Genomic DNA, 21,061 nt, shown 5'->3' with positions numbered 1-21,061 from the left:
CGTATAGAGAATAACAAGGCGGATCACGTGACGCAGGTACAGATGCGTCGAAATTACACACCGGACACCGTCGTTTCACGTACAAAATATTTGTTCCAGTATAATATATACTGATTCGCAGTCGCGCGTACGACGCAGTGTTTTTCCATTACACCCACCAGGCAAATGCTCCGCACGATCCGTAAATCATGCCTCCCAGAACGGATCAAAAATACGTTCGTTAACGACGTTTCCGCGGATCCCTTCGATCGCGATTATTCTACTTCTCACTGCGACATAAAGTTGAGAACCGAATCCATACGTTCGACTGATGATGTTTCACCGTCCTGTGAATTTCGAAATAGAGTGGACGATATAACGAATATATTATAGAAAGTACATCGAAGCGTTTTTTCGTCCCTCCAAGGCTAAACGAAATATTAAGATTTACTTTCTCTAAAAAGGGAAAAAAAAAGAATGTAAGAAACTGTCTCTAAGGGAAAAAGGTATCGTAGAAAAAAAAATGGAAGCGGAATGCTTCGATTTCTCGGTCACATTAGACGATGCTATGACGGACTGTACGGTGACCATGAGAGCCCAATGCCCGCTGTTTGTTCCTCGTTTTATCTCGAACGTAAACACCGCATGGAATATATAGGAGGTGGCGCAAGCAAGAAAGGGAGACAGACAAATAGGCGGAGTGTTGTACCTGGTCACACGGAGAAGAAGGACGGACGACGACCACCGCCTGCCTGGCCACGCAAAGACCTGGACTGGAGGAAAAAGGAAAAATGAAAATAGAAGGACGAACGGACGGACACTGGATAAACAAGGGGCAATAGAGATAAACAGAGAATATTGCGAGGAATATGCGCAAACACGAAACTCTCATTCTTCCTCACCCTCTGCACACTTTTCCTACTCCCTTCTACTCTTTCCCACCTCTATTCGTTCTATCTCTTTCTTTCTCTCTCTCTCTCCCTTCATCCCAACCCTTCGATGTCCCCCTTTTCGCTTTCGTTTGTTCGAACGCACGTGTTCTCTTCTCCTGACCTTCGTCGCTCGTTTGGCATCCGCTTTTACAAGCGCACTTCTCTTCTCCTTCGTTCGCGCTTACCCGATCCAACCGGGGCGGCTTAATTTATGCCTCGAGATGTTTCGTTAAGGATTTTTATTCCAATTCCCTCCGCGCGATGCATTCGTGGCGAGAATCAACTACTTAACGCCGAGCTCTGTCATCGTTCCTACTATTCGCCCGCTTTTTTTTCCCTCCGCGAACGCTTTCGTTCCCGCACGCGCAATTTATAGTTCGTCGTGTCGACGTTCATTAAAATTAAACACCGTCGCGCTTGTTTTCCTTATTTTCGTACAGTCGCGAAGAAGACTAGAAACTGAAAGAACGCAAAATCGGGTCAACGTTAACGGCATTCTCGATGTCTCGAAAAAGGAAGGGTCGTACCGTTTTCGACACGATCTTTCATTCCGATGATTGATGCGCGCCAGGGCTTTTCTTCAATTAGCAGACGCTCTCCTTTTCTCCGTTCACCCTCCCTCCCTACTTCTCTGATTCGATTACAGGACCGTTCATTATGCCTATGAATTTAAAAATATACAAACATCATTATTCATCGCGGCGAGAAAATAAATTTCCTTCGAACCGATGAAAAACAAGCCACGGACTGATCTTTATCCCGTAATCTCGTTCCTGTAGTATTCAAAAAAGAAAAAGACTATCCTCACCTTCCTTTACCTCGAGCATTACCAACATTATGGACGTGATATACGAGACGTCGTGGAATACCAGTGTGAAAAATCGAACAGTCGCGTTTCAATCGTGCCATTTCTCGGTCGGTTACGAGGTTCGATATGAAGGTGTCCAAAAAATTCGTAGTGTCCACCACTCAGGTCCACGGAGTGGCGATATAGGGGCGAGACACGGAAGGGAATGAATGCAGACGGGACAGGTAAGGTATTTGACGGTCTATGGGACCGGGGGCACGTCGAGGGCAGACTATATAATTTCCCTTGAGGGAGATCGGGATGGGCGATACGGGGTCGGAAGGGGTAGCGAAAAGAGGGGGCCAGGGGTGTGAGGGAGATCAGCGTGTTTTCCAGGTGGAGAGGTGTGCTGTGCTCATCCGCGAGCCCATCAACGCAACCATCCTCCGACAATCGATTATTATCTTTCCAATTTGCATAGCAACCGAGCTCTTGTTCAAATCTGCACCCCCTGTTTCGACCCCTTCGGCAACCCCTTGCAAATCCTACTTCGCTGCTGCGACTCCTCGTTCGGTATCGTTTCTGTAACGTGCTCTACCTTTTTTTTTTCCTCTCCTCTTTTTCTCTCCTCTTCAATCGAGCCGAGCGTGTTCGCGTTCGATCGTCTTTCGCAGGGATAGCTTTTCGACGTTCCCGTGAACCAATCTGTTTGGGGATTTTCTAGGAGAATGACACGTTCCAGTGACGTTCTACGGATCGATTGAATATCAAGGATATCGAGAAAGGTACGAATTAAAAATTTTTTTCGTAAAGAATGTGAGGAGAACAATAAGGTTGGTGAGGTCGCGCGGTAGGAAAGTAGCTGACAACTTTGGCTTTCCGGGATCTTTTCTTTTAGCGCCCTTGAAGAATGGACGCGTCACGCTGGTGGGTGGCTTGAAGAAAGGGAGGGTGAAACCCCTCCTTTATAAAATCTTTGACGCGTCGCACGGCGAACTACCGGCGTGGCAGTCATTAATAACTTTTAGGTGGCAGATTTTGCGCGTATTAATCCACCATATTATACCGCGAGTCTGCAGCCGTCCTCTGCCATCAGTCCCCTTCTTGCTTTTGCCCGCTTGGGTTCCGTCCACACTCTCTCCCCCTTATAACCAAGAGGGCGACCGGATAGCTGAGTCGACGTCTCCTTAATGAAAAATCTGAATCCCGAGTCCGCCTTTTCTTTCACCCACTATTCTCCACGGATTCTCGATCCTCTGCTAATGGTAATGACCGTCGCGGAATCGTGAAACTCACTGGTAAAAAGTGTTAAATCTCAAGCGTTTTCTTTCTTCTCCTCTTGCACTGTAACCTGGCTTCGTTCCTTGTCCCAACAGCGATATTCGCTGGAAATACGAAGGATAAATCTAAGAAATTTCCAGACGATATAGCTTCCTGGTATCTAGACTTGAATTTGGTTTATCGTCTTGGCAAAACCTGGCCATGCACACCGGTATTTATATCCATCGTTTAGGCAAACAACTTGGACTTTTCTCATTCCTCCGTTCGCAAGAACAGCCACCAAAGGCTTGCGTAACATGCTCGCGTGGCAAATTAACAAACGTCGGAGGAATGAGACGACTCTCGGTTCCGCCTTCTATGATATTACCTTGCTTCGACCCCCGTCAACCCCCTTCGGCGTTTCATATACAGAGACGTATACACACACTCTTTCTCCCATCATAGCGAGAAGGTATATTGTCGAGCGGCAGCGAAGGTAGACCGAGCAAATTTCGTGTACAATTAGAAGGCTTTTGTAGAAGCTAAACTGCTAATAGTCGCTGAAGAAGGAAGCACCGTCTCTTACTTCTCCGCCGCTACGTTTCAGCCACCCCTCGTCTCGTCTCTTCACCACCGTGCGCACCTCATTTCGCGTGACAGTCGTCCTTCTGCTCGTATCTACCTCTTGTCGTCTTCTCCTTCCCTCTTTCTCGCACCCACTATGGTCCTCCGTCTTACACGTCGGTCCCTTCGTTTTCCAACCCTTTCTAGAGCTCGCGTTAAAGTCAGAACCTCGCCCTTCCTCGCGGTACCTAGCCGCCAATTCACTCCTCCTGAAAGTCCTTGCGAGGCACGCCGCGCCGTGCTGACTTCTCTCGAGAGAGTCGGCCTCTCGCCAGATCGAGGTAAGAGAATTCGCTGTTCCGCTATGGCTCGTGCCAGAAGACTTATCGTGGATTATAAACTAGGATTGTTTTCATTAAACCTGGCGTTCAGTGCGTTCAACCAACCCCTTGTTCGCACCCTTTTCGGCGGGCGAGCGAGTGTGTACCTTATTGAGTGTCGTAAGAATCTCGTCTGGCGGTGTTCGCATTTGTACGTACATCCCTTAATCGCTAAGGGCGAACTACTGTCTTTGCTATATTGAATTTTTTATGATTTCGTAATTTTCGATACGATTTAAAGACAAGGGTAGATTTAAAGCCTGCGATATTTAGTCTTCTTGGTACTTTTATTATCAGCTAATCCAGTAAAAATTCGAAGTAAAAACGAACGATAAGAATCGTTTCACAACTGTTCTACGAATAGACAACCGTTTCTCATTTTTCTGCCTACGTATCAGCAGTTGCAAGAATGCCGGTAGATAAAGTAGCTGCGAAGCGGAACGAAGAACGAGATAGAGGCTAAGAACTAAGCAGAAGAAGGCGTGACGATAACTGGGCTAATGTGCAATAATGAACACGGTTGCTTATCAAATGGCCCTGACGGTTCTCTTCCTGCTGCTTCTTTAACTCACGCCAGTTTCTTTCATGAACCGCGAAACTTGCTCGTAACAACGTCTAACGATCGTTACTCTCGGCCCATTATTTAATATTTTACCTCGCCGAGTCTTTCGTTTCGCATCGTTTCCTCGTCCTTTGATATCGTTAATTAAAATTCTACCTTCGTTAGCCAATCGGAGACGTCACGGCACAGAAAGATGGAATCTTACAAGGCAAACAGACCGATCTTCTGCTCGACGTGCAACACACTCCAACCTCAAACGAAATACGTTCGTTATTGGTTCCCTGTATACGCGGCTCATGTAAGACCAACACCAAAGACGTGTATGTAAGAGCACGTACATACGTATATGTACATATACTATGCATATGGAGTTCCTCGTGCTAAGAATAGGTAACATACAGACGGTCAGATATAGCTAGGACTTTGTGCCTATAAGCGAGCAGGTCATTGGCATTAGGGGTTGGAAGGGTGTGCATTTGCACGACGTGTGTACTCGTATGCGATTTAGTTCCTCCGTGGCCGGTTGCCTTCCGATACCGGTTGCCAGTATCGGCCACGTTTTGTACTCCAATTGGAACACAGTCAGCCTGCCAGATACGCGGAGGGGGTAGGCGAGGGCTGATAAAAATGGGGAAAAAAAGAACGAGCAGAATCCCAGGCAGCGAAAGTTCCCAGGTGATTGGTCGTGGGAAATATCGCGGTTAGGAGGCGACTGATAAAGTGGATCGATGAGTCGATGCGGAACACCGAATATTTGCCGGTATTCGACGGTGCGCGCAAATTTTGCACACAGGTATAAATAGGCGAAACTTTTGCAGCCACATGAATAACGAAGATATATATCGTTCGTACTGTCTGAGAATCGAGAAATCCATGCACGTTGCAGAACAATCAATCCATTAGTCGTTCGAGTTGTTGCAAAAATAAATTCGGAACGGTCTTACGATCGATGGAAATCAAATTTGTTACAGATTTCAATAAATACATACAAAAGTATTAAGGTTGACATCGTCGTTTCTATTTTTTTTTTTTTTTTTTTACCCGTTCGACAGGAAGCTAAACTTAACCGATCAATCGGCCCTTCTATATCGTTTTCTATAGATTGGTAACGAGAGCAACAGTTAACATCAGGCTAAACCCAGGTTGATACCGGTTTACAGATATCAAGTATGTCCAGTTTACGATCGATACAACCGTTCATACGGCGCTGGAATTAGAATGGTTTAGAGGGTAAAATTGCACCTGTGTTACGACTGATATTTTATCTCGCTTTTTATTTTACCCTTCTTCCTATCTTTTCCCTCGTATCCACGTACACGAACATGTGTGTGTGTTATTCGTCCAACAATTCCGGTGAATTTAATTGTTTGATTATTAACGCTTTCGGGGTATCCCATCGGTGATATAAAGCGCGCGAAATAACGCTAGTAAATTATCAAAAATTGCCGTTGCGGCCGGGGCTACTGCAAAATATAAATTCTCACGCAATTTTGATACCGTCCAGATGAATATTTCGAGAGCCGCATCGATAATAATCAGAATTTTAAAAGGCACAATTAATTGATTGTAACACGGTGCATCAAAGGTTAATGTTATACGCTAGTTACATACGTATTACCAGCCTGGCAAACGCGAGTAACGCTAGGAATTCATCATTATTGGTACGTAGGTATGTAGAATGCCGTATCGCAGATTAAATACACTGGACGGTGCGTGCGCGTGCGATAAAACCGTGCCATCCACGGTGATATATTATTTTTATTCATTTATATACCGCATAAAATATTACGAACGATCGCGTTACATCATTAAAAATGTACGATTCCTTTGATCCAGTGCATTCCATCCCCCCTTGCTTTTCTTAAAGCCTGTGCAACCAGTACCACCCCCTTTCACGTATGTCTTTTTTTCCATTCCCTCGTAGAATCGCGTTTCAAACACAAAAATTTCAATTCGCTCACGACGACGCCGCTGACAACACAGGCCTTTTACAACATAATCATATCCTTTATCATCGATCGCGCCAACCCACCAGCGTCTCGTTACACATCGTGAACACCGTTCCAATACGAACTGTGAAAAATCTCGTGTAAACTCTCCGATACACCATTTTCGCAATTTCCCTCGTGGTGGACACGGTATTATAGTTGCGTGTAATGGGGCACAAATAATGAATCCGTGCCACTTATCATTCGACAGATTTTATCAAAATCTCTGTAAAGCTACCAGAGAGAATCGTGGTCCACCGATGGAGAAGGTTCGCGTAATAACAGTAAAAAAGGAACGTAGTTCGCGTCAGCGTGATCCGGCCAATACTTAAAGCTTATACATATACACGTGGGCGGTCACCTTCGGCTAAGTGCAAGTCTGAAGATATCGCGTTGAAAGGAAGAGCTCCGAGGAGGAGGGAAAGTGCGAGAGCATAAAATACCGTTCCGACTAGCTGTCCGCGTTATCGAAACACGCAATGCCACGGATTACGAGGAAATATGTGTGCACGGTTCAGATACACGCTCGTACGTCCAAGGAAGCGTCGTATCGATATACGCTGCGAGCCTCGAGCAAGGATACTCGCAAATTGCTACCGCGAAGGGTGACTGGAAAACCTTCGAGGAAGATCATTTAGAGACGTTAGCTAGGTACGTGGAAGTGGAAATAGACTCGAGTCACCGTAATAGTTTCAACTGTTGACACGGATCAAGGGAATTGGACAAACCGCGTTAGCCGTCTAACGATAATTCTATTTACCAAGAGTTAGCGGAAGAACGATCCCGTTAATTGCCAGACGACATCGGGACGAATAAGTCTGAAATATTTAACGCGTCAATAACTCAATCAGAGTCTGTTTTGGTTTATTTCACGCTCACGAGTAAGCAATGTAGACACGCCTGCCCTGTGAAATCAGTCGATATTCGCGGTAAACTCGACTCTCAAGACTCAGCCCGCGTCTCGATCTAGCGATTATTAAACGTGGAAACACGTAAGTGTTGGTACTCTCTTGCATTTCCTTCGAGTTGAAATTGCCGAGTGGTTTCATCAAAGGGTTCGCTCGCGTTTAATCGTGTATCAACGCCTAATGACACTGAGCACGCGTAAAGCAAAGACCGAACGGTACGAATAAGTTTCGTTTAAACAGCGTTATCGGGCTTAACACTAGGCGCAGCTACTTTTCCACCCTATTGTAGTCACGTGCGTGCTTTATGCAGTCAGATATTGGTCGCCGCAACACGCTAGAAAATACGGTTCGTTATATCGCCGCGCCGGTGTCCGTTTGCATTCACGTAAGTGCGCATGCAAGTACGAATAAACAATGACCAATACACCGGCTCGGCAAGATCGCGTGTCCCGCGAGACTAGGAGAGCTCGCGCGTGAACCCTATTCTCCACATCCCCTGCGCCAGAGTCCAGCAACCGAGAGAAAACCCACCCGGTTATCGATACAACGTTGTATGCCCGTCGACGTTTCACACTCGGCTAACTCTTCTCTCTTTTACTCTGTCCTTCTCTAACCTTCTCTACTTCTTCGTTTCTTCTTTGTAAATTCTCCTTCCTCCCCCGTCCCTAGTCACCCCAAGCCGCACACGCTTTTAACCGCACAGAAAATTATTGCATATTTGATCGCGTAGTTTAACCGGCCGTGCCGTTATCGCGAGTCCGACGCGATACATTTGTAATTACCTTGTTCACGCCGAACAAGTAATATTGGTTATCTCAGCGAGATTGCCGCGCCACGGAAACCATAATCGAACGTTAATTGAATTTTAATTCTACGATAAAGAGAGAACAGACTGGAGCGGTAGAGGGGGGAAAAAGAAGAAGAAAAGGGAAGAATCAGCTGATATCGCGATTGAAAGACCGGCTTGAGAAGTTGCCGGGTGAATTTCGAGCAGGAAGGTACGATTCTAGTGCTTCCAGTGTTCCTAAGTTTACCGAGGTCGCGGTCTGTCGAACGCGAAACAGGAAACCCCGTCCCTCGAGAGAAGACACCTTCCTCGACATCACAATACGATAGGAAGCGAAGAGTTTCGAGACGTTTCGCAGTTAGTTGCCCTCAGGAGATGAAGGCGTAAGTAGGTAAGAAAGTTATTTCCCGACCGGACACGCTTAACCCTTCCCCGGGGTTCCTTTCCCCTTGGTACAAGGTCTTTGCGCCGCTACCGCGACGCTGTCAGAACTCACCGCCGCACCCTTCGCTACCGTCACACCTCCGTCACGAACTGCTCGCCTGGCCTACCAACCATTCGCGATGCATCATGTTTACAGATACGTGCGACTGAGAACAGGAGTTTTAATCAACGCAAAATAAATTAACAGATTAATGGCAGCGATAAAACGTTTGATTCATTTCTTAGTCAAATGTAATGTTCTAATGAGCGTGAAATAGGGTTTAAAATCTGAAATATTTCATGCTGAACTGAATTATTCATCAACGAACAATTTTAATTTTCGTAATAGTGAAAGCGAGGTAGTAAGCAGGAAATGTTAAATGCGTGGTACCAAACCACAGATTATGAAACACTTCGAGTAACCTTAAATATATATTACGAGATATATGAAATAATAGTAATCTAACGACGAACTGTTTCTTCCTTCCTCGACTCTTACCACGCCATCCCCACTGTGTCCACGGATCAAAAAAGATATTTTGACGTAGATATACGTCCTCCATGTGCTACGCTTTAATATTCTTCCACAATGTATCAACGTATTAAAACATTTCGAAACGAGTTATCGAGAAATAGATTCGAATACAATGATGCAGTAGCAACTCAAGACGACGACGAACAATTACTTTGTACGATGCGTTTGAGCGTTGGCCAAGATTTTCATTGCGTTAAGTAACATATATAAATTGTTATTACGAGATATATTGAGAAAAAAGAGCGTCTATTAAAGCTATGAATTAGACATTCTTATCGCGACAACGCGTAATACCATGACGCGGTTGTTTGTAAAGATAGCCAGTCAGAAGACAAGCTCATTGTTCTCGCGAGCATCGCTCCAACGAAACGTCGCAAATCGTCATCGTTACACCGCGGTAAACTACTGCATCCGAGTGTCATTTACTATTGAAGTCAAGCTAGCTAGTACACGCTAAACTTAGCATTCGGTACACACCAGCAGTAGAAAGGAAATGAGTGGCTTGAGTTGCGTTTTATACCCTACGTGAGAGCTATAATGCTGACGTCTGTACTAAAAATAATAAATCAAGAACAGAAGTCTATCTATAGAACGGCAACAATTCCTATCGTCTATAGTATTTCGCGAAACTTGCTGCTACTTCGCGTTAAGATCTTACACGAAAGAACGCGTTTCTTCGCGTTACACATCCAAAGTGGGCTATTTCCCTTTACAGTTTTAAACACAGTTGTTGTTACGTGTCTTTGCGACGTGTACCCGGCTTTGGTAGAACGTCGCGTGATGTTCAACGTGTACAACCACGAGAAAAGGATCGCAAGGCCTATATCCGAGTTTGCATCGATAGCGCACGAGTTACGTGGTTAACACGGTGCGTGTACTTTAGAGCCAAACAACGCTTGTGACCAATGTCCAATCTTTTTACGGTATACCTTCATAAATTTCAAACGTGAGTACGTTCGAGGGTCATAAAGGAGAACTTTACGACAGACGTTTGCTATGTCAGTTGCAACGAACCAATGTAAAATACAAAAACGGAGAACTTAGTAATTATCTTTTCTTCGAAATTTCTCTCTTGACTGTTGGTCTTGGAACAACGTCCATACGTAACTAACAACACGTATACTACCCCTACTCTTCTTTTACGTATTATTTTATTTTACGTACTTCTTACGTATTTATTCGTATATCCTCTTATTTTACGTATATCTTCGTTCATAAATATTAGGACACCTAAGTTTATTTAGCACAAAGCGCGGTGATCGACCAGGCTGTTAAGGAAACGATTAATTAGTCAGAATTATAGATTGATACAAAATGGAGTTTAGAAATACGCTGAAACGTGTCACGGTTATTTCAAGAATTGCAGGAAAGTACGTAATTAATTATCAATTATACACTGACAGGCGCAATCCTTTGATTCTAAAATCCACGTAGGCAATCTTCAATGAATCATATATGCAAATCAGAGAAGTCTGTTGAAAATCTTTCCGGCTCGTGAAATACATAAAATCAAAGAGCAACTACAAAATACAGTGGAAAATCTAATAATGCAAGTGCCAAGAATTTTTACGCGATTTTTATTATAACGTAAAATATATAGGCTCATTATGTATCAGCGTTCCAAACGAGATAATAATTCCAGAGTTTTCAATAAATTCCGAACAATTTCTGAAGTTTCGCGCACGGATTTCGTAAATGTCCTACAATTATACTTATAAACGAAGGTGTACAGTAAAGCGAGAAGATGAATCGGACAAACTGATAGCAAGCACGTTAAGTGAAATTAGCAGTGCTAATTATTGCAACTCTATCTTCAATAAGAATTTTCCTTGCGATTTCAACTCGTTGGTCTAAAGTTTGGGAATCTCGGTTATTCCTAAAACTCCTGCAGACTGTTGGCCCGTGACCCAGCCGGTATCGGTTTCTCCCAGAAGGCGCCCCTTGCGAGGGCGCGGAAGCACGTGCGCGTCCTTATCATGCTGCTGCGAAGAGAAAATAAAAAGAGGAGAAAAAGTAAGAGGGAGAGAGAGAGAAAGAGAGGAAAAGGGAAAGAGAACGTCGCTACGAGCCGTACGAGAAGAAGAACGTGAGCTTCAGTGACGTAGCTGGAAAAGTGCGCGACGGGGGTTGCCCGACGACATTTTGTAAGATAGAAAGGAAATGCTCGTGAGGCAAGAACGGCGAAGGAGAGCGTAGGAAAGGGAGGAAGGGAGTATACGGAGAAGAAAGAGGGAAAGGTCGCGGAGTTTAAAGGCTAAACGGCCGGGATGTGCGCCATGCATAACAATTAGCCTGGGAAAATCATGAAAATGTTGCGGACCTCTTTTAACTCCGGGGCACTGGCCCTCAAGTCCCTTTTGCCATTGCCGTCCCTCTTGCCCCCGTTGAGAAACCACCCCCACCGTGCGTTCAACCCCCTCAACGGAAGCACGGCGAGATAACGGAGAGTTACACGCCCTTCCTTTAACCCTTTCCTAGAGGTTCTCGCTTGGAAGACCTTTACAGTGGCTCTCAAACTCTTTTCTTCGATCTTAACCAATCGCAACCAACCAACCTATCACGATAACGTGATAACAACTTCTTCGAAAATGTAAGACAATTTTGTATACAAACAAGCAAATATTGCAGAGTCGTAATTTTCTAAGTTACGTATGTACAGTTATTTGCAACAGCACCACGCGGACAGTGCTAACGATAGTAAAAAGTAAAATAAAAATGACGTCGTCAAGAAAGTTGAAGAAAAAAGCTATTCGATATCCCCATTTGACGAGGCGAGTTTAATTAACTCGTCTAGAAGAACTCAAGAGGAAATAATCAAGTATAATAAGGAGGATAAGAAAAGTTTGAGTCCCTGCAGAGGAACTTAAACGGGTGTATATACGACAGACGTAAGCCGGAAATAAACGTTCCAAGCAAGGCGGCAAGAGGCAGGGTTGATATCGTGTCATCTGAAGGAGCGGGAACCATCAGGGATGCACGCACGTACGGCCATATTAGGACTGGAATAATATATGAGATTCCTTCCAGGCAAGGTGCTGCTTAACGTGATTTACGTAATCTTACAATACGGCGCGGCGTGCCGGGTTAGATCGGCCACATATTATATATTACTCGATCCCAAGGAACACCTACCACCTTTCAAACGTACTACGACCAATATACACCCGGCGCTCACTGGGCAATTGACCTATCGGGTGATAATTTATAGAACCTATTTGCGCGTGAGATTGTAAATAGAATTTTCAAAGGGAATCACGATCGTTTCAACGTGCATTTCAACTAGCAGAAACGCTTTATGGTTTATGTACGAGAACAATGAGAAAAAATGGCTTGTATAACCATCGTTGATGCCGGACGTATCAAGATGGAGCGAATGTAAATTATTATCGTACCATTTAAAATTGATTTCAGCTTTAAACGCACTCGCAAATGGACGTCGAGAGGGCTTGCGTAAAAAAACCACCGATCAATAATGAACTCATTTGGATATCGTGCGTAAATAATATCAAGCAGAGGGGCCGGTATCTGAAATAATTGCATGTCGACGATCATTCACGTTTTATTGCATCGAACGCATTTTCGACAGCCAGATGGAACATTGTCCCGCGTAAAAATCTCGGTCGTGGCGATCTTGAAGGTTCGAAGCGTCGTACGTTAGATCTAAGGCACGTTGGGCGGAGTATATGCATAATTCGACACGATACTAACCGCGAATAGGCCGTATCTACGAACACCCACTTAATTCCGTAGCCTAAACAGGAAATCCTCCTTTCAGGTAATTGCATGACTCAGTTAAATCTGCGAACGGCTGAAGCCCGTTCAATTAATCAATTACCGCCAAGACAGCCTCGATTGTCACCGAGAACTCGCTACCGTGGAATTATCGCAACAAGAACAGAACACGCAAAACTAAAACGACCTATATGACAAATACATAATTCCTTTTTCTAAGAAAATTTACGACCACATCGAAAATGGCGTTTTATTCATAAGTATCGCCGGTTTGTCGCGAAGATATTTCATCGCGGCCACGATTGTTACGCTTCGAGCACGTGCAATATACGTAAATATACGCGTGTCGTGTGCACGTTCGTACACGCGAAACCTGAACGCGTATGTGTAAGTCGATAAGACAGCGTGCATGTACATGAAGCACGTGCGTGTAATTTCCGAGTCAGTATCTCAGTGGGCGACTGCACATTAAGCTCTCTTCATATCGAACCATGTGCCCTTCATCGAGACGTACAGACCTTAAACTTACGTTTTAAGATGTTAACTTCTCGCGTAATGACACTTTACTGGGTAATACGTTGATTATTTATGTGGTGGAAGTTGTTTGCTGGGTGAGTCAGTAGACGTCAGGATATTTGGTATGAGAGATCCCTTAGTTCCTGCAGAAGAAAACACGTCAAGCCGGTTCTCGGGACCAAGAAAACGGAATTAAACTGCATTCTGCATTGTTCTAAAACGGCGGCGACGCGACCGACCTTGATACCAGAAAGACACGGCTCGTACTAGGTGGAATTAAAACGAATTTCTTTCTCTAAAGTCACAAGTTCTCTAAAGTGCTTCGATTTTAAAACGTATTCGCATAATCGTGCATCATCGAAGATCGTATTATACGCGAGATAAGATAGTTCACGATATTGGGGATTAGCTTCTAACGTTTGACTGGAAACTGTTCTTGGATTAATACGAATTAATCGCACGTGTTAGTTAAAAGGTCGCCCCCCCCTCCCAGTCCCTTCTGTAACAAACTTCTAGCCTTTTTGATTTACGACCATACGCCTGCTCAAACTCGCTTGTATATCGTAACCGACACGTTGTACAACCATAAATCCCTTTACACCTAAATAACTACTATCCGTGTAGATAATTTAAGTGCACGTCATTATGACAAATCGATTACACGCTCTCCGCACAAATAATCGGAATACAAATGACACCGCGAATATTTTGCCGTGGCGTTACACACGCGCCAACGCGCACACAGTGAAAACCGACTTTCCTATTTATCAAACCGTGAATTTTCATCGTATGCAATTGGCCTTGACAATGAGACGACGCCGGAGGAACGATCAATTATCGATCTCTTTCGATGTGTCTCGACTCGCCGAGCTAACCGAGGTAATTGCTTTTAAAATAGCTTTCGAAGGATCTCTCTATTGTCAGGCAACGCGGAAACGTTACAGGGAATTTTTTACAATTTTCACGAAGGAGACGCGAAGTGGGGGGAAAGCGAGCTCGATGAATAACACCGTTACAGAAAATCGAGCGACGGTGTTGTAACAAGGAATACAAATGATCTAATTTACAATGGATCCCGACGGGTTTGAAACTTTTTATTTCGCAATCCACACCGCGAAAACTAATCTAGCCGATGTAATAGATCAACGCTCGATATCTAAAGTACGATGACGTGAGTACCGGTGTTGGTATTCCACTTGGGAATACCTCTGATCAATCAATAAACATGTGAAATAATCAAGTGATCGCGATCGGCCGCCTATCGTGACTCTCTGTTAATTTCTTGTACTACCAAAAAGCAAGAAAAGAGGAAAAGGAGAAGGATGTAAAAGGTAAAGCAATTTATCACGCTGTAATCGCAATTTCAAACGAGCGTGAAGAAGTGTAGCGTATCGATTAAAAAATAAAGCACCGGGGGTTGAATCGTGCCTTTAACACTTATTTAAGCTTATTCTCGTTTCAAGAGGATAAGGCGCGAACGTAACACGCGAACGGGTGACTTAAATTTTTCGGGGTCTCCGCGCACGTGTCACCGCGTTCTTCTTCTAAAGCGGCAAGGTAAACTCATTGTTTGTGCGCGCACTCACAAACGACATTATAAAGCGCGCGTGTAAGGCTATCCCGGTGGCTCTATTCAAGAAGGTATTATGAAACTCCCTCGGAAAACGTACTCTCCGCTTTGTTTCACCTTTTATTTTGTTCTGCTTTAACCGGATGGGAGGAATGAAATCCGTGTACGCGTATATATCTGTACGCGTCGCGTGGCCGCCCTACTGCTGCATTTAAATGCACCAACACCAACGTTTAAACCGTGAACACGTGCACGCACCGGCAACCAGAACATTTACAAGTTACAATGTCGAATCGTCTCACGTCACTTTCGCTTTCTTTTTTGTCAGGCGTACAAAAGTTTGCTACGGAAAAGAAGCAGAGAGAACAGCGGCTCGGAAGAAAAATTTCAGCCTCGCGTTAATTCCTCGATGGTCGCGGCGTGTTCTAAACAACACGTACACACAGAAAGGCACGCGTATATCCGAAACCCGTGGTCGTCGTCGTTGACGACGACGACGACGACGCTTAAAGCCTGCTTTTGTGCTTTGATATTCAGCCGAGCCGGTGTAAACGAAACCTCCAAGGCGCCATTCATGCCGCTTTTTTTCAATTCCGAGTGTACCAGTTTAAAAATGCTGGACTACGGTGTATGTATACAGTGGTCGCGCGCATCTGGTGACTCGCAAATGCCGCGATACGAAAATGTTTCGTTCAAGCGGTAATGCACCAACGAAGAATAAACAGGCATCGCGTTTGTAAAACGCGCGCAAGCCGACTTTCTTCGCAGCGCGGCGTGGTGTGGCGCGTGCAATTAGGTCGGAGAATGAGTAATGCTGCTACTCTAATCTCGACAATGGGCGAACATTGAGAAAGTAACGGACCACAGGAGGCTCGTGCATTTCTTAGGCCGCGTAAGAACCACGGGAAAACTATCGTAAACAACCGTTGTTCCACGTCAGGATGAAAAATGATCGTGGAACGATCCGTCTTCGAATGACTACTCGGAAACAATGTATATGTATGCAAATGAAGAGGAAAAGGACGCACCATACCGATGACGTCTGAAACGAATTTGTAGATCATGGAATCGCGGAGAAAATGAAAACCTGGAACGTGTCATTAATGAGCGAGGCAAGTCGAAATTCATTAACTGCCCACCAAACGTAGCGATTTCGAGAGCGGCACGTTTATTCCAAAGTGTTAGAGCGACACAGGAACAAACGATTAGTCTTCATTGAAAACAAAAGAGAAAGGAAACGATCAAATGTGTGCGAACTACACGCGGATCGACGTCACAGGCCGTGATTGTGGTTATTTATATAACAGAACTCTGTAAATCTCGCGTTTTAAACGACTCTGGCTCGCGCGCTAGGCAGCTTTATCGAGAAGCATGATTTTATTTATAGGAAACCGATAATGACCATACGAATGCAATGTGTCTGTTCCAAGTCATAGAACTGTTCGCATCCACTTCGGTGGGGATAAGAAAGAAATTTTAACGACCGCCGTTTTTTCGCTCGATAAAAACCGGCCAATAAATATTAACGACTGCACCGATTAAAACGGTTCGATTGAAATTATGGTAAGAAGATACGCGAAAACAATTTTCTAAACGATCGGAAATGCCTGGTCTCGCCGTGTTACGTTCGCGTTTTCTAAGACGAATTGAAATTCTCACGAAAGATACCATCGACTCGAGGCGTTGTACTTACTAACATCGTGAACGATCCGATGATCGAAGGTCAGAGGGATTAATGCGAGGTGCGAAGAAGACCTTGTCCCACGTAGAACAAAAGTTCGGTTCTACGATTTTCTAGGCTGGTCGGTATCGTGACGCACAATGTCTTTGCTTGTCACGGGAACACAGGGGCTTTAATAACAACGCATTGTTAACAATAGCTTGACAATAGTTTCTTTTGATAATACGAACCGTTCGGTGCGAGTCGTTAGGCTTGTGTACGCGCGGTGTCCATTATCATGGCAGTTCAATGAAATCTTTAAACGAACCACTCTTTATTTCGCTTGTATCAGTTGTTTGCTCGACGCTGTTTACGCCGCGTTACGACCGCAAATTGCTTTTGTGCTGTTCGATGCCTGTGTTCGATCAGCGTGTGTATTACTTTTTTTGTTTCCCTCTTTTTATTTCGCCTCTCTTTTTTATTCTCGTTTCTTTCGTCACTTTCCGGTTCCCCCAGTCGGTGACACCTTGCCACCGAAAAATCGTGTCGGAGCGGAAATAACACTAGTATGGCGTATCGTTCGTTTCGTAAACATTGACTAACGAACGAGGTACACACGAGGTCGCTAATCGGTGGACGTAAACTCATTAAGCGGATGTAGCAATACCAGTAATATATTTTTCCTCTTAGAAAATTGCTTTTTTTCTCGTTTTCGTCGCTGTTTAGCTATTATAAAGCAATCAACGCGACAGCCTAGCCCGAGCGCGTCTCTTTCTACGTACGAGCGTTCGTCCTTTCTTGGGGCCGCTATTTATACATTATAACCGCAAATGCGATAGAAACCCGCGTTTCTTGTCGGCCCGAGTCCGAGTTCTATAAATTTCCAGACAGCGAAAAAAAGAGAGGAATTAATCTTCTAAGAAATGTGTAACGATACACATGGTTCAAACGGCAGAGAAAGAAATTATCTGTGAATGGTATTAATCATTTCAATATTAAATAACTTTTTTTTATTCTTCAATGTGATGCGCATCGTTAATCGCAAAAGGAAGGAACATAGAAAGGCTTCTTTTTTCATCCGAGAAAATAACGACCGTGCCGTACATACGATGAAACCTCACGGTTTTCCCCGTTATTCGGTCCACCTTGCAAGTCAGCGCACAGCGCGGCTATAAATAACCAACTGTTTACTCGCTTTTGCCCTCAAACACTTTTTAATGTTTCTTATTCCACACGGAGGTCTAAAGACTCGACTGACTGGCGGCAGACGCCACGTCCATATCCGAGTGGAAAAGTGTAACCTGCCTCGAATACGAGAGGAGAACATGAATGAACAGAATCGTAAAGGAAAGCTTTATCGAGTACCGAGGAAAAAAGATTGCCGATTCAAAGTATCGATAAATAAACGACGATTTAGTAGCGATCGTTACCTCGATGTTTTCCACCTTCTCGAAACTCGGCAACGTTATTCCACGAACATACGTGTCAAGAAACCATGGTAGAACTTACCGAACCAAGATTTACTTCTTATCTGTGGCTGTAAAACCATTACAACCCGACACGCTTAATGGAAACTCGCTTCGAGAAATTTAACTTCCGGTTAGCAGAGGCGATTATCTCTGCCGTTTCATGGGCATTCTTTTGCTAGAAATAACATTTGTAATGAAGACACACATTGTTCGGTGTAATTACAAGATCACCTAGACGCGATAGCGACTGTTTCGAATCATACAACGATGATTCCACTTTCTTTTCCGATACCATTATAATGAACTTCGGTTCGAAGCGAAATAGGACTTCACCGTGACGCATTGGCGAAGTGAAAGGAAGTATGCATAGTTGTTGGAAGATCAGCCTTCAATGACATCGACGACTTGAATTTCGTCGAATTATTCTTTGACAGGAGCCATTAAATCGCTCGGATTCGATCAACGAGACCGAACCGACGAACGAACCAATTAAGTATATTTTCATGGAACGTCCTCGGACAAAAACGGCCGGCGATGATGAATTAAATGGGCGAGACAAAATCGATATTTTAACTCGTAACGAGTAACTTTTTGCGCGAAATAATTGGCAGGTCGGTCACGCGAGTGACTTCATCGCTGTGCAAGTTATTCAAGGTATGCTAAACAAGTGAAACACACGATAAACTTAGGTATTGTACACAATATCGTAACGTCACGATTCATCCTTGAACTTTGCTTCGATTCGGTCGGAGACGCGATCCTCTAATTGTTCCGTGGCAACATAGCAACCCAACAATTAGAGGAACGCTATTAAATCGAATTGTTTAGGACACGGACGAACGTCTGAAAAATCGTGAAAACGGAATTAACTTGTTCATATCGCAGCAACTTGGAATTAGGCTGTCAACATCTCGGAGATCGATCGATATTATCATTCGATATCGTGTGCAGCGTGTACACGTGGTCGCGCACGCGTTCCACGTGCAGCGGCACTCCAGGTTTAACGTGTCGACGAGACGAAACGCGAACGAATAGGAACAAGGACTCGTTGAATAACGTCGAACCGACGTTAAATAAGGAGAACCGAGGCAATCTTATAGGCGAAATACGTGTGTATGTAACCTATATGCGGTTGATGTTCACATCCATTAAAAAACCATTACGATAGTCGTGCTATTTCCGCATAGCATTTCTTTAAACCCAGTCAACGGTAAACAGTTATTTTCCTAAAGCTAGCGAGTGGCGCGTATGGTCGTTCTCGTGCAACAATTAGACATTTACACACGGCAACGCGTCGCATAAATCTCAATAAAACGCACGATAACGATTGCTTACTCACGTGGTAGCGAACCGCTGCAAGAAACTAATGATTCACGCGAGACCCCAGAGCACCTCCTCTTCAGTGTACACGGATGTTAACAGCAATCTCCATCGTCTCATCGGTGTATCATTAAGGTGTACACCTGTTGACGATCCACGGAGGAATGTTGTCTCTCTTTCTCTCTCTCTCTCTCTCTCTCTCTCTCTCCCTACCCTGCTATATCGAGTTTCGACGATGCCTCGATTTTCACGTGCACGAACGAACATTAATCGATTTTCCGGTAACACGGTACGCGGCAGAACCTTGCATCATCGTGAGGAAACTACCTAGCATTCCGCTTATCGAGGCAAACGCGGGAGCGAAACCACGTTTAATCGTCGGGACGAAGAACAAAAACTATCAACACGACACTAACAGTCCACTGAACTACGAACAAGGATGAGCGCGACACGAGTAAACAAAGAGTACCAAACCTTTGTAGTCTCCGCAAAACTTCGTTTCCACAATTAATCGATCCTTAATGAATATTATTAGTATCTAGCGCAACAAACGTTTCACTTTATACCGTCTCACATCAAATGATATTCAAAAGTATTAGCAATAAGGAGCTTGGCTTTTATCGGTGGCACGAGTCACATTCTTGCAAATCAGTATCACGATCGCATCGCGATCACACGTCCCACGTCAAATCCAGGTGGAGGGAAAATCACGTGCACTGAACGACAGACCGACAGGGCAGACGGTTCTCCAAAAACATCATTTCAACCTTGAATCACACGGCCGGAAAATGGAAACAAATTAGTTTCTCGATCGATCGTCGCGTTTTCAGCCGTTATCGGCCGCGCGTTATCCGTACAACTGAAACGCGATGCAACCGCGATCGATGCTTCACTTGACTCGGCTGGAACACGCCGGTACCCACGTCGACGGACGCCGCCACGAGATTCGATAAATCCGACACACGCCGGAGAGCTAACACGCGGGACCGGAGTAGAACAGACGGACCGACGGACGGAAACGAAGCACACACGAATGCCAGCCAAAGAGAACGCACGAGCGAACGAACGTACGAACAGGCGAGAGCCTGGCTGCCTCGTTCGGTGAACAGCCCGCGGCCCCCACGTTGTTTGTCTCGCGAGTGGCCTGTTTACATGTTGACTCTCTGTTTACGCGTTTTGTATCCCCCCTCTGTTCCCGCCACCACCTAGCAGCCGCCGCCGAACCACCACCCACCACCCGCCGCCGCTGCCGCCGTCTTCCCGCCACTGTCCTCCCGCCGTTCCGCTCTAACCCGTGCGTCACCTATCGCGCCGTTTATCCTTTTCTGTGTTAGGCCGAGTCGAGGGCCGACGAGCGAGCGAGTCGAGCACGGCTACGCCGAATAAAGCCGAGTTTACACTGACCGGCTATAACCGAGTACGAACGACCGCTACGAGTCGCTCTTTCGATTCGGCTTCGTGATCGTTCGTGACGCGTCGACGGGCTACCGAACCTCTCACGAGCTTCCCTGTCATTTTCGATGTCGCCACGCTTCCTCTCGACAAGCCGAGCTACAGGTTGCGAGATCTTGAAACTCGAGAAGAGTGGTTGTATTTTGGATTGTTGAAAAATTGAATTTCATTGCGAAATTAAACTATTGCTTCGCCTTGTTAAGAAAAGAATGTTGCGTGTTACCTCGGATAGATTAA

At 44.9% G+C, this 21,061-nt stretch overlaps 1 protein-coding gene across 23 annotated transcripts in view; it reads right to left on the bottom strand.

Moving 5' to 3' along the window:
* Nucleotides 1-21,061, bottom strand: part of LOC122574326 (forkhead box protein P1-like) — a 247,811-nt gene that overhangs the window by 171,216 nt on the left and 55,534 nt on the right. For 2 of the 23 annotated variants that reach the window (XM_043741794.1, XM_043741797.1), the window contains exon 1: nucleotides 19,847-20,571. The exons of 17 other annotated variants lie outside the window; for them this stretch is intronic. The gene's annotated coding sequence lies outside the window, so the exon portion shown is untranslated. Of the gene's footprint in view, nucleotides 1-13,366; nucleotides 13,386-19,387; nucleotides 20,574-21,061 lie in introns of those variants that run through there. 4 more of the 23 variants (XM_043741800.1, XM_043741791.1, XM_043741789.1 and 1 more) reach the window with 4 other exon arrangements.

The sequence above is a fragment of the Bombus pyrosoma genome, linkage group LG13 (assembly GCF_014825855.1).
Source record: "Bombus pyrosoma isolate SC7728 linkage group LG13, ASM1482585v1, whole genome shotgun sequence".
Classification (NCBI taxonomy): domain Eukaryota; kingdom Metazoa; phylum Arthropoda; class Insecta; order Hymenoptera; family Apidae; genus Bombus; species Bombus pyrosoma.
This window is presented reverse-complemented; position numbering and strand designations above follow the sequence as displayed.